The sequence below is a fragment of the Dermacentor albipictus genome, chromosome 6, assembly GCF_038994185.2.
Source record: "Dermacentor albipictus isolate Rhodes 1998 colony chromosome 6, USDA_Dalb.pri_finalv2, whole genome shotgun sequence".
In the NCBI taxonomy this organism is placed as follows: Eukaryota; Metazoa; Arthropoda; class Arachnida; order Ixodida; family Ixodidae; genus Dermacentor; species Dermacentor albipictus.
The window spans coordinates 20294137-20306589 of record NC_091826.1 but is presented as its reverse complement, the minus strand read 5'-3'; the positions used below and the strand labels follow the sequence as shown (position 1 = coordinate 20306589).

Below are 12453 nucleotides of genomic sequence, written 5' to 3'. Positions count from 1 at the left end.
CGGCCTTGCATGTGTACGGTACAGCACACCGAACATTAACATTACACACATGCCAACACACGAACATGCACACAATGCATGCGCAGAATCACGCCCCCCCACCCCGGTACGCGCGAGAAGGCACATATAACACGCACGCACACGGCACTCGAGTTGCACTGGACACAACGCTCCGCTAAGTTCACCACGAAAATGAAGTGCACATGCAATCGGACGAGCATGCTTGACACGAGAGGCGAAAGGTCACCTACACGTAGCTCATGGCACCACACAACAGTCCCGACGCGGTTCACCATATGTGGGTCCTTCCTGACGACACTGCAGGGTCGAGTAAACAAGGGGGCGTTTCTTCACAACATACTTAAACAAAGCAATGACGCGTCGAGGATTCCGCCGTCCTCTATTGTTGACAGCAACACCGAGCAACGTTGAACTGCGAGTGGGGAACGTTTCCATGAAGGGGAGGGGGGGGAGGAGACAGAATCTCCTGCGGACTGCTGCGCGGGGAGTACAAGCAGTGTCTTTGTAAGGGGCTCACGTGCGATAACAACAGTCCAGAGGGCATCGCGGCGACGCTCGGACAAACATGTTGCACCTCTCCCTCCCTAGCTCGGACAGCTCTCGCTACAAACGTAGAATCGTCAGGCGACAGGAAACGGACGCTAACGCGTCGTGGAGAGGCACAGCTCGCGACAAGGAGAGAAAGAGGGAGTGAGCGCGCGATCGGCACCGTGGTGCGATTTTGCATGCGAATGTTGCGCGATCCTAGGACGCCATGATCACGTCATGACGCTATTGGCGCTATCTTCTGCTGGGGACTGCGGAACAAGAAGGAATCGCTAACGGCTACGTCATAGCGATGTGGTGGCACGCTATTTTCTATAGCGCAACAAGGGGGGGGGGGGGGGAGACACGCATTCGCTTCACTGTCTACGAAAACCAAAGGCGCTCTATTTCGCCTCTACACGCATCGCGATTAGCGACCGCGTGGAAACACTGAAGCCTTTCACATCGTCAGACACGCGTACATGTGCGATCAGCCAGGCGTCGGTATCAATTGAGAGACGAAATAGCACTTACTGATGGCTCATTATTTTGTTCTTATGGCGACCAAAAAGGGACACTAAAGCGGAGCAACAAACCAGTTTAGACTAATAAAGTGTTGTTTGAGAACACTGCAAGCAGTCGTTTCAATATAGTAGTTTCATATGATATTAGATGAGAAAATGAAGGTCGAAGTATCAGTATTCGAATTTCGCGCCTAAACTCCTACGCCCGAACGTCAGTGTGACGTCAGGGATTCCAAATTATGTTCGCATTCGGGCCGCGTTGGTTCAGTAACGGTTCCCGAAACTTGCCACGTGTAATGTTTGGTTCCTTTAGAACACATTGTAGTCAATCTGTACCGCTATATAATTAGGTAGGCCCTAGAAGATGCCATCAAAATCCATGACGTCACAGCGACCAGGTGTGGGAACTTCAAGGGGCGTCGCCACCCGTCTTTCATTCTTGCGCTTTTTTCTGGCTTACCAAGCGTCTTATCGTGGTAAGAGTGGTGTATTTGGTGTCCTAGAGGGGTAATTTACTGATGCAGAAGAAATCGTTTTTCTTTTTAGTGTCTCTTTAAGAGGAAGCTTTAACTCGGGCCCAACTCCGATGCGGCCTATTCAAATACATGTAAAATGCAAAAAACGTTTTTCTGAGATAACCCCTGGACCGATTTTAATGAAATTTGTTGCATTTTAGAGAGAAAGCTAAATTATAGTGACTGTTGGAAGTGGAATTTCGATTTAGGGCCTGCAGTCTGTTAAAAGAATTTTAAAAAACTGGCACGTTCGAAAAAACTAGACGCACGAAGTTTATAATTTAGTAGTTCTGCATCGAGGAGAGATATCACGGTTCTGTAAACGGCATCCATTAAATAATTCAAAGCGGACAAATATAGAATTTACGTGAATTAGTTACGTTGTATACAAGGGTTCTGGAAAAGTTGTATTTCCATATATTACTAAATTTTTTGAGATTTATTCGTAACATATCAATTTTGTCCGCTGTAGATGTACTATTAGATGCAAAAAAAAAACATAATTGTGATATCGCCTTTAATTGCTGAGTTACAGAGTTGTAAACTTGATAGTTCCGTTTCCGGAAATTTGGAATTTTCGGCAATTTTTAGTACGCAATTGACGACCTAAATAAAGAACTGAAAACCAACAGCCACTAGATTTTAAGTTTCTCTTTTAAATGCAACAAACCTCGTCATATTTGGTGCAGTGGTTGCCGAGAAAAACTCATTCTCCTTTTACATGCATTTAGATAGGAGCACCCGAGCTAAAGCTTCCTCTTAAGTTTCTCTATTCCTATCAAGGTTGTATTTGAGCACGTTTTTCTGAATAAACCTTCAGTTGATAGACGCCGCTGGCGCTGTGTTCCTTAATCATCGACCGTCGGCGTGCCTTAAAGAAAAGCTGGACTTTATTCCTTAGCTTTGCTTGTGTCAGTGGCGCTGCTCAGCAAAGAACTGGGCTGCTCAGCATACTTTGCCCCCCCCCCCCCCCCTCTTCACTACCGAAAGTGCGGGGCAAAGTATGCCCCCCCCCCCCCCCCCCTAGCTTGAAAATCAAACAAAACTTCCGCTGAGGCGAAATATTCGTTCTCTATAAAGCAGTCGAATAAAGTACTGTTTACTACGTATTCGCGTCTACGCATTCGTCACTACGTATTCGGCAGCGAGGCTTGTGTTTTGTGTCTCCTCGGCATATGCGCTGTAGCGGAGGCCCTGCGGGATTCGCGGTGGTGGTGATAAACTTTATTGAAAGGGGGAAAGGTAAAGAGGGACGTGGCTGAGGGTTAGGGCTCAAGTAAGGCCCTGGGCCTGCTTGGCCTTTTCCGCCCAGTCCACCAGTTCAAGCTGTCGGTGGACGTCCCCGGAACTGAGCCAGGCTGTCCAGTCAGTCCAACACCCTCTAGGGTGTTGGTCAGTCCAGAGGGTGTTGGTCAGTCTCGCTGCTGACGGGGGGATGAGAGAACGGGAGTGAGGTGTGGGATTCGCGGTACACGCTCGATCGTAATCGCGGATGACGCGCGGCGCCGGGCAGTTTCCGCTTTAGCGAATTTCAGCTTGCGCTACTTGCGTCGTGCCTAATCCTTTGGGACCACCTGACCATATTTCAGAGTGCGCAATCAGCTTGCTACATTTCTTGACCTGCGGGCGAGGGGTAAGGGTTCGGATAAAGTATTATAATCGGTCGCGCCCAACGATTGGTGTGACGCGCACGAAACTGTTGGTTTCTCCAAATGCTGGAACTACTGAATCTCTGGCCAGAGATAGACTAGCCAGCGTTGCAGTCTCAGTCTCGTATCACCACGGAAAACCTAACCGAACCTTTTACAAGTCTAGCTGTCGAGTTTATTGCGTAATCACAACTTATCGTAGATATGTTTGTGAAAATGACCTTGGTCGAACGTACGACTTCAATTTTTTCGAACAGCATGCGTCACTTATGACTTCGACGATTTCATTTTCAGGCTGCTTCTTTATAAGAGTTACACTAGCACCAATTTCCTGGCAGAAGCAAGAACAGCAGATATATCATATTTTAAGGAAATGGGGGCCATTTTTTTGGTGAGATGTACCGAAAACTCCACACCGTTGTGAAACCAAAAGATACGCCGAGGAGTGCGCCTCGTCCCCAAGTGGTTGCGTTAGGTTTCTCCAGTTGGGTGTCGTTGCAATCCAACGCGGCTGGCTCAGTGTTACCGGTTTGGACAGGGTCCGCTATCGTCGCGCAGAAGGCAGCCACGATGTTTACGCCTACAGCCAGTGGTACTACGGGAAAACAGCGTGCATTATCAGTGACGCGGCAGTATATAGAATGAAGTTCTCCGATAGCCATTCACTGCTTCGTTCGGCGTCCCGACTGTGGCACATCGAGGTTGTTGATGGTTTCAATGGTATAAGCAAGCAAGCTTTTTTTCCACGGGACCGCTTTCTCGTGGCCATTCCGCCTATATTCCGGGTATGTTTCGTACTGCATCATTTTTCCTTAAGAAGAAACCATCCGTAGCGCATGTTTCAAATATTTTAGGTCTACTGGCAAGCATTGTCGTGTCGATTTCCATGCGTTCAGAGTGTATTGGTTCTGACCTCTTTTTGGATGTTGCTGTCGATTTTTCCTGTTGGGATACACTCGCAAGCATACAGAATGAAGGCTGAATTAATCTGCCGGGAGCGTTTTCCTGTGTAGTTGCCGACAGCAGTGCCACCGCGAGTCGCCCTTTCTCGGTGCATAGGAGGCTATGCTCGGTGTTTCGGTATGTCGAAGCAGCCCCGTGAGTAGCAGTGGTGTACTTTACTACTACACGCAGAGACAAAGCAACAGCTCGCGCATTAGATCCTATAGATGAGATGAATATTTACAATTATTATTAGGGTTATAATTATATCTGAGTGCTGATTGCCGTGTTATAGATTTTTAACGAAGCTTCCCCTCAAGTCTAAATATTTTAAGGCAGTTTGTCGTGTGCGTATCATGGACATGCATGCTTATATCGCCTTCCGTTTCCCTACCACGGTTGCGCTTTAAAACCACGGCGCTGCAATATTGCTTTCCTCTCCTTCCCTCTTTTCCCCCCTTAAACTGGCTCTCTTAACGACTACACGCAGAGAAAAAGCAACAGCGCGTGCATTAGATCCTATAGATTTCCTATAGATCCTATAGATCATTGGATCCTATAGGATCATATAGATCCTACAGTTTTCCTAGTTTCAAAATCCGCTCGAGTTCACGCTGCTCCTCTGGCGGCCATTTTTCCAAGAAATTATGCCTTCCAACTACTCAGAATCAGCAAAAATCGACTGACGCGGACAACATCAGTCCCTTTCCACATAAGTATAAGGCTCGGAACAGGAGCTATCCCATAGATGAGATGAATACATATATGTAGAAATGTATCAGTCATAGCTCTCGTAGTATAGCCTTCTGAGCCGTTTCCTTTTTCCAGCACACGCAGCTTGTGTGCTTTATTATTTCTCTAAGCTTCAATTCGCCAATTCAAGCAGCAGATCGCACAGACACCGGATGTTGTCTTGACTAATTTTCGAAGTCACGTGTCACCACGGGCGACGTCACACTGCGGACACGAACACGTAGGCGCAGGGACGTTTGGGAAAATCTTGGGAAAACTAGGGACGCGGCCGGCATGGGTAATGTATAGGCAATGTTTCAAATGCGTGGGCTAAATGCGTCTTTTCCAAGAGAAAATGGATGTAAGTGGTCCATAGTGTTATTAGTGTGTTGGCGCAAAAAGTGTACTGTTGCGCTGGCATGATTACAACTACAACTGTGGTCAAATTTTGCTAACATAGGTGGAACAATACGCCAAGCTTATGTGCGACGTTAAATGCGTGTTGATCAAATACAGCCTTAAAAAATTCGTAAGCACGCATTTGAAAGTATAACGCTGCTACTTATTAGCTAGATATTTTTATATACTTCGAACGAATACGCAGCATTCTAAATTTATAGTGTGGCGAGGTTCTAACGTTTATGGCTTATTTAGAAGCGTTACGAACACTTATTGAACCCTTTTTTTTTTCTTCACGTTTTCATGTGTGATATACCAGGTTCGCCTGGTGTCCTCACTGAACTAAAAGAGAGGGCTTCTTTGTCTTCGGAGACTGCAAGGACCAGGTTATGGGTGATGTGTAGCTAAAGGTTAAAATGGATGGATGATTCGGCTTTTGCTATAAATTACGCATGCCAGCGCTCTAGAACGCTATGAGCTTGTCTAAGGAATGGAATAGGATTGAACCCGCTCCCCTATAGGCAGAACTATAGAAGCCACCAAGACCGCATCTAGCGATAGTCAGTGGTACGTCATGGAAACTCCCTGTGCGAAGTTTGATGCGGTTGAACCCAAACACAGTCTCTATAAAAAATGGCCAGGCTTAGCTTGGTTAAGCCAAGAATGCGTTGCATATTGCGCGAGTTGGGGCCCAGCTTTTCCTCCGGCTGTAGTGACGTCACGTCACGTGGTTGCGCTAAAGGTCAATGGTGGCTGCCCGGCCGCGCCCAAGGGCTGAACTGAGTGATTGCAATATGCAACGCATAAAAACAGAACCAACTTAATAACAAACATAGCAAACCTAAAGGAGAATAGACCCACATATGAGACGCGCAGCAATGAACAATGGCTCATACCCTCAATGGTGGCTGCGCGGCCGCGCCCAAGGGCTGAACTGAGTGATTGCAATATGCTACGCATAAAAATGTCTTACTCAAGTGCGATATGGCAGCTATCATGCAGCTATGCTTCCCAGTGTCCCGACATAGCTGAAGGTTATAACAGGTTTATATTTCTGGGAAAGGGAGGTCAAGGTAAGCGCTGTGTATGATAAACTTTTTGCGTTCCTGGTCCAGTTGGAAGCGTTGAAAATAATTGCTGAGCCGTCTACCCCCCCCCCCCCCCCCCCCGCCCATGTTCATGCCGTATAACACGCTCTGTAGTTGGTTTCTTCTATGACTTCAGTGAAGTGAACAAGGCAATTTGTTTATATTTGGTGAATATAAAGGGCGCCTTATGGCAATGTGTAGGCAACCTTCAAAGTCAGGGAACTAAATATGACATTTCCAGTAAATCATGCATGCAAGTGATATGGAACTTTATGAATATCTTACGAACAAAGGGGAATTTAAACCGCTGCCCTTGGGGTAACTGAGAACTGAACCTATATCAAATCTAGCGAAAATTAGATGCGGGGTTGGGGGGAGTGGAGGGAGGGAGGACACCATGGTAGGTACTCTCGCGAAGTAACCTGTGTGTTGATATATTACTGACTTTTTAAAAATTCCCATGAAGAAATGCTTGAAAAGATTACATGCGGGCAAGGTTTTAAATAGAACACCCATATAGAGGCTACTTTCAAAAGTGTGCGATATACATATATACAGGGAACAAACTTTTATTGCAACTGCTCGAAAGAAAAACAGCTTCCCTGAAAGTGGGGTTGTAATTCTCCAAGGTTTCACACATATCTGCTGTCATTTTTGTGAACATCGCAAGTCACTTGTGTTCATTGTACTTTGTTGTGCGTAACCTCGGCAATGCTATTGCGTTAACTAGCGATACAGTTGTGCTGCAGACGCAAACACCAACTACAACTCTTTGATTAATTATCAACATTTATTGTATCAAATCAGCGTTCTTTCTTTTTGCGCACTGTATTGGTGCCACTGGGCGGGGTCAGGGACCTATGTGAGGCACTCATTGCCTTTGTTCCTGCGTTATCTTGAGATTTTATGTAGTTTCAAGAAATAAATGCAAATTTATATTTCGCGCCCCCATAGTTCTCCATCGGTGATAAATAAGCAGGTTTGTCTGCCAGAGACTGACTCAAAAAAGCTGGACGTGATTGTTTTTCGGCTCCGACTATATGGCGATTAACACGAAGAAATGTGCAGTAACTGCATTCCCGGCGCAAGAGCCCACGAGCACCAACAAAGGTACTGTGAACCGTTACCTATGTAACAGAACTTGAATCGCGACAAAAATGTAACCGCCTGTATGTTTATGACAATGCAAAAGAATAGGAAAGGGAAGAGTACGCAATCGAGCTGTCATGCATTATGAAAGTAAATCTGGTTTATCGATTGCTATTTGGAAGACAAAAAGAAAACAGCGACACGACTTGTCCGTCCGTCCGTCCGTCCGTCCGACCGACCGACCGTCTGTCTGGCTGTCTGTCTGTCTGTCTGTCTGTCTGTCTGTCTGACTGACTGACTGACTGACTGACTGTCCGTCTGTGCGTCTGTCTGAACATGTGTCCTGCTCAGAATGCACGTGTACGTGATGAACTTCTCGTTTGCGACGCACACGCGAAGCGTGGCACAAAAAAATCACAAAGCGGACGGCTTCAAATATTTCTTCCGACCCACTCTCGTAGACACCCAACACACACTTTCTGTGCTCCGTCTCTCTCTATCAGCGATCGCACGCACTGATGAGGCGTGGAAGGGCACACTGGCTTGCTGCCTTCAGTGACTATCTCCGTGCGTGCAAGATAATTCTAGTAAAAATCACACAAAGGAGAAAAATAGACTGTTGCCGATGCGACTGGGTTCGAGACATGGCTTCGGAACTTGCGCAATGCCTGCCCGTCCCATCCGCCCTCCTCCTCCTGCATGCGGATGGCTCTCTAGTGGAGAGGGACGAGCGGTTGCAACTTTTCCGTCCGCACGCCTGCTCCTCTCTCATTGGCTGGTCAGAGGCGGAGGGTGTTGGGTGTCGTCACAGCAAAAACTGCGCTTGCTCGAAGCGAGGCTAGCGAGGCGAAGCGGTGACGCAACGCGTATACGTAACCTACAGCCACTTCAGCGACAGTCTATTTTTCTCCGTTTTGTGATGTTTACTAGAATTGTCTGGCACGCACGGAGATAGTCACTGAAGGCAGCAAGCCAGTATGCCCTTCCACGCCTCATCAGTGCGTGCGATCGCCGATAAAAAGAAACGGAGCATACAAAAAGTGTGTGTTGGCTGTCTACGAGAGAGGGTCCGAAGAAATATATGACAAGCAACGGTAGCAACCGACTGTCGTTATGGCGAGGCACGCATTGTTCGCGAAACCCTTCAGTTCACTACAACTTCGAACTGAGACCATGAAGCAGCTTTTTACAGCGTCAATTGCAATGCCTAAAATGTACTCGAGGTACTACAGCGCACCCTATACGGCGCCTAGAAAAGGAAAATTCAAGCATCTTCTGCCTCACCATGTCTCGATCCAGCGTTGTTTAATTATACAAACGGAGAACTATTAGCTTCGTCGGTACATAAAAGAGAACCTCGCAAACCTTCATAAGGGATTTAGCACAAGCGTTACATACTTCACTTGATTTTTGGCCCTCCACCGGGGAATAACGATACCTTCAACATGTCCCATACTACTAATGAATGACGCTTCGGCTTCTTTCTGGCTGCAGCCATAAGGTCCAAAAGGCATATTTGACTAAAAAATTTGGGCCGAGCCGCCTGTGTCAGTTCGCCAAACAGATTCGTCACGTGTATTCCTCAAGCAACACACACTAGTAGTACATTGCTTAAGTCAGTTGAACGTGCCGCACGGAAAAGGGAATATATATATATATATATATATATATATATATATATATATATATATATATATATATATATATATATATATATATATATTGATAAATTCCTTTTCATAATCTGCAAGCAGTTGTACGCCTCCCCCATTAGCTTTACTTCAAATTACGGCGATTTAAAATAAACATGCGATTAGCCGCCTAATTTTGATAATCAGATAGAAAAACAAGTGGTGCTTGTAGAATCTAAACTGCAGTTTTAAGTCCTCGTGTTACTGCCGAGCGCTTCTGTGAAAAAATGCAAAAATTCAAGATATACCATAAATTAATCGTCGTGAGCAAACCTGTTTTAGCGGATTAAAATCAATAAAAAATAAATTATGGGGTTTTATGTGCCAAAAGCACTTTCTGATTATAAGGCACGCCGTAGTGGGGGTCTCCGGAAACGAGTGTTAGCCGTCAACATCATCGCTAATTACCACCAATCAAAGCAACTAGCACGGAAAGCTTCGCTTACATCGATGCCCACAGTGCGTGGGATCTGCATTTTTTTTCTGCTCGTTTTTTTTTTCGGCGCTACGCATTTTCGCAGACGGCGTCGGGCGCTAGCTGTTGTCTCGTTCGCGCCATGCAGGATTTTGCGCCCTGTGCACAAGGGAACATGACTAGCGGTATAATTCACTGCTGCACGAATACTGAGGCAGAGAGAGAGATAGAGAAAAACTTTATTGGTTCTATCAAGGGGTTTAGCGGTGAGCCGTCTTGCGCTTGCTGCCTGGCTTCTCAGCACGGGTGTGCCCCTATTCCAGGGCTCCACTGAGCCTGGCCACTTCGCACGCGTGCTGCACGATCGCCCTTTGGGCGGTGAGCTCGCTGCTGGTGAGCAGGCCCTCCCATTGCTCCGCACTCGGGTTTTTATGTTTATGGAATGTGTAGTTATGCTTACATTCCCATGTTATGTGGTAAAGAGTTGGTATTTCTCCGCACCATGGGCAGGACTTTCTGTATTGTGTCGGGTACATTTTACTTAGTATGTGTAGATTATAGAAAGTTCCGGTTTGTAGCCTTCTCCAGTCGGCTGCTTCGTGTTGCGTAAGTAGTGTGTGTGGCGGAGGATATTTGATTCTCTGCCCTCTATAGTAGTTTAATATTTCCGCACACGTCGGCTCCACCGTTGTAGGGTTCTCGAGAGGCTCTATCTGTCCAGCTCGGTATGTGATCCCGCGAACTAGACTGTCTGCTCTCACGTTCCCTTCTATCCCGGTATGGGCCGGTATCCAGAAAAGTTTGTGTTTCACTTTATTTCCGAGGGTTCCTGCTCCGAGGAGGATTCGCAGGGTCTCTTTACAGACTCTCCCCTGCATGTAATGCCTGCATGCAGCTTTGGAGTCTGTTAATATGGTCAGTGATCTGTTACTTCGGTAGCCTTCGGTCGCTGCAAGCGCTATGGCGACCTCTTCCCCCTCCGCTACCGTGCAATTCCTTATGGTTGCGCAGCTGATTGTCTCTCCCATGTAGTCTACTACAGCCATAGCTACTCTGTGTGTTCTAGTGTGCTTGTCCCACGGGTATAGCCCTGCATCCGTGTACACCGTGTTTTCCTGTGTTGCCAGGTGGCCTTCCACGTAATCTGCCCTTGCCTGCCTTCTGGCTGCGTGTAGGTTCGCATCCATGTTGCGTGGAATTGGACTTATTCTGAGGGTTTGTCTCATGTTGTCTGGGATGTCTGCCTCTCGATCTATTGCCCCTTTCGTATCGTATCCTAGTCTCTTTAGGAGCATTCTTCCTGTAGCCGACTGCCAAAGTCTCGCTATTTGTGTGTTTAGTTGCGCTTCTGCCAGCTCGCTGAACGTGTTGTGTATTCCTAGCTGCAGTAGCTTGTCTTTTGAAGTATTCCTCGGTAGGTGCAGTGCCGTTTTGTACGCCTTCCTTAGTATTGTTTCTGCTTGTTCTCTTTCTAGCTTGTTCATCAAGGGGTAAGGTAGCGAGTATGTGACTCTGCTGACCACTAAACTTTTAACCAACTTGATCGTGTCTGCCTCTTTCATGCCATGTCTTCTATTTGAAACTCTCGTAATCATCCTGCTTACTTGATCTGTCGATTTTTGGAGTAAGCTAATTGTGTGACTGCATTTTCCGCTGCTTTGCAGCCACATTCCTAGAATTCTTATCATGTTCTTTTCCGCTATAAGCTGGCCCTCTAAGTTTATTTCGATTTCGGCCTTGGTGGGGTTCTTTCCAATTCTGAGTATTTCCGATTTCTCTGTGGAGCAAGCCAGGCCTCTTGCCTTAACATAGTTTTCTACGCGGTTTGCTGCCTCTTGCAGTTTCTCTTGCTTTTGTCCTAGCGTTCCTTGGTTGGCCCATATTGTGATATCGTCCGCATACATTGCATGTCGTATGCCCTCGATTTCGCCTAGTTCCCTGGCCAGGCCAAGCATCGCAATGTTAAACAGTATGGGTGAAATGACTGAGCCCTGTGGCGTACCTTTGCTTGGGGTGACAAAGGTTTCGCTTCTTATATCCCCTAGTCCTATTGTGGCCGTTCTTTTTGCTAGGAAGGCTCTCACGTAGTCATGAGTCCTCTTCCCAGAATTTATGTTTTGAAGCCCTTCCATTATTGCCGTGTGGCTGACATTATCGAAGGCTCGCTTGATGTCTAGTGCCATTATGATGTTTTCTCCTGTCTTGGGTGCTTTGCTTAGGACCTCTTCCTTAATCTGTAGGAGGACATCCTGTGTTGATAGCTTTGGTTGGAAGCCAAACATACTGTGCGGAAGAACACATACTGTGCTGGAAGACGGTATAAAATGGCATTGTTCCGGCACCTGCGCACGTGACCGCACGACCGTGGGGACAAGCAGACGAAGCGAAAGTATACATCTATCTTGTTTCGGTGCGAAGTAAAAAAAAAGAAAGGAAAAAAAAAAACACGCAGACATTCCGTTTGTGTGTTTTATTATTTCTCTAGACTTCAATTCGTTAATTCAAGCAACAGATGTGCTCTTGAATAATACTCGAAGTCACGTGTCACCACGGGCGACGTCATACTGCGGACACGAATACGTAGGCGCAGAAACACGAGACGTCACCGTCCGGCTTAGAGCGCGGCGGCCGTGAGGGGAAGGAAAAACGGCGTTCGGTTTGAAATTTCATATCTTTCCGCGGCGCGTAGCGATGTAATACTTTGCAGACACGATCGTTATCGTGCAATGTATGCTCTGCGCTTGTCAGGTCAAAATGGCCAGACCTGGTGAGGGGCCCTTTAAGTACTATGAACACAGTTACCGAATGCTCGCTTTCTCTCCATTTTTATGCGTTATACACGGCAGTTAGTTGTTTTCCACCG

At 46.7% G+C, this 12453-nt stretch overlaps 1 protein-coding gene and 1 long non-coding RNA gene across 2 annotated transcripts in view; one reads left to right on the top strand and one right to left on the bottom strand.

Annotated features, from left to right (window-relative positions):
• LOC135921047 (uncharacterized) overlaps positions 1-803 on the bottom strand; it is a 33967-nt gene extending 33164 nt beyond the window's left edge. Inside the window, exon 1 of the long non-coding RNA XR_010570420.1 lies at positions 252-803. This is a non-coding gene — a long non-coding RNA (uncharacterized lncRNA). The remainder of the gene's footprint in view (positions 1-251) is intronic.
• A 3106-nt stretch (positions 804-3909) lies between these two features.
• Positions 3910-12453, top strand: part of LOC135921018 (uncharacterized) — a 34378-nt gene continuing 25834 nt past the window's right edge. Inside the window, exon 1 of the mRNA XM_065455310.2 lies at positions 3910-4019. The gene's annotated coding sequence lies outside the window, so the exon portion shown is untranslated. The remainder of the gene's footprint in view (positions 4020-12453) is intronic.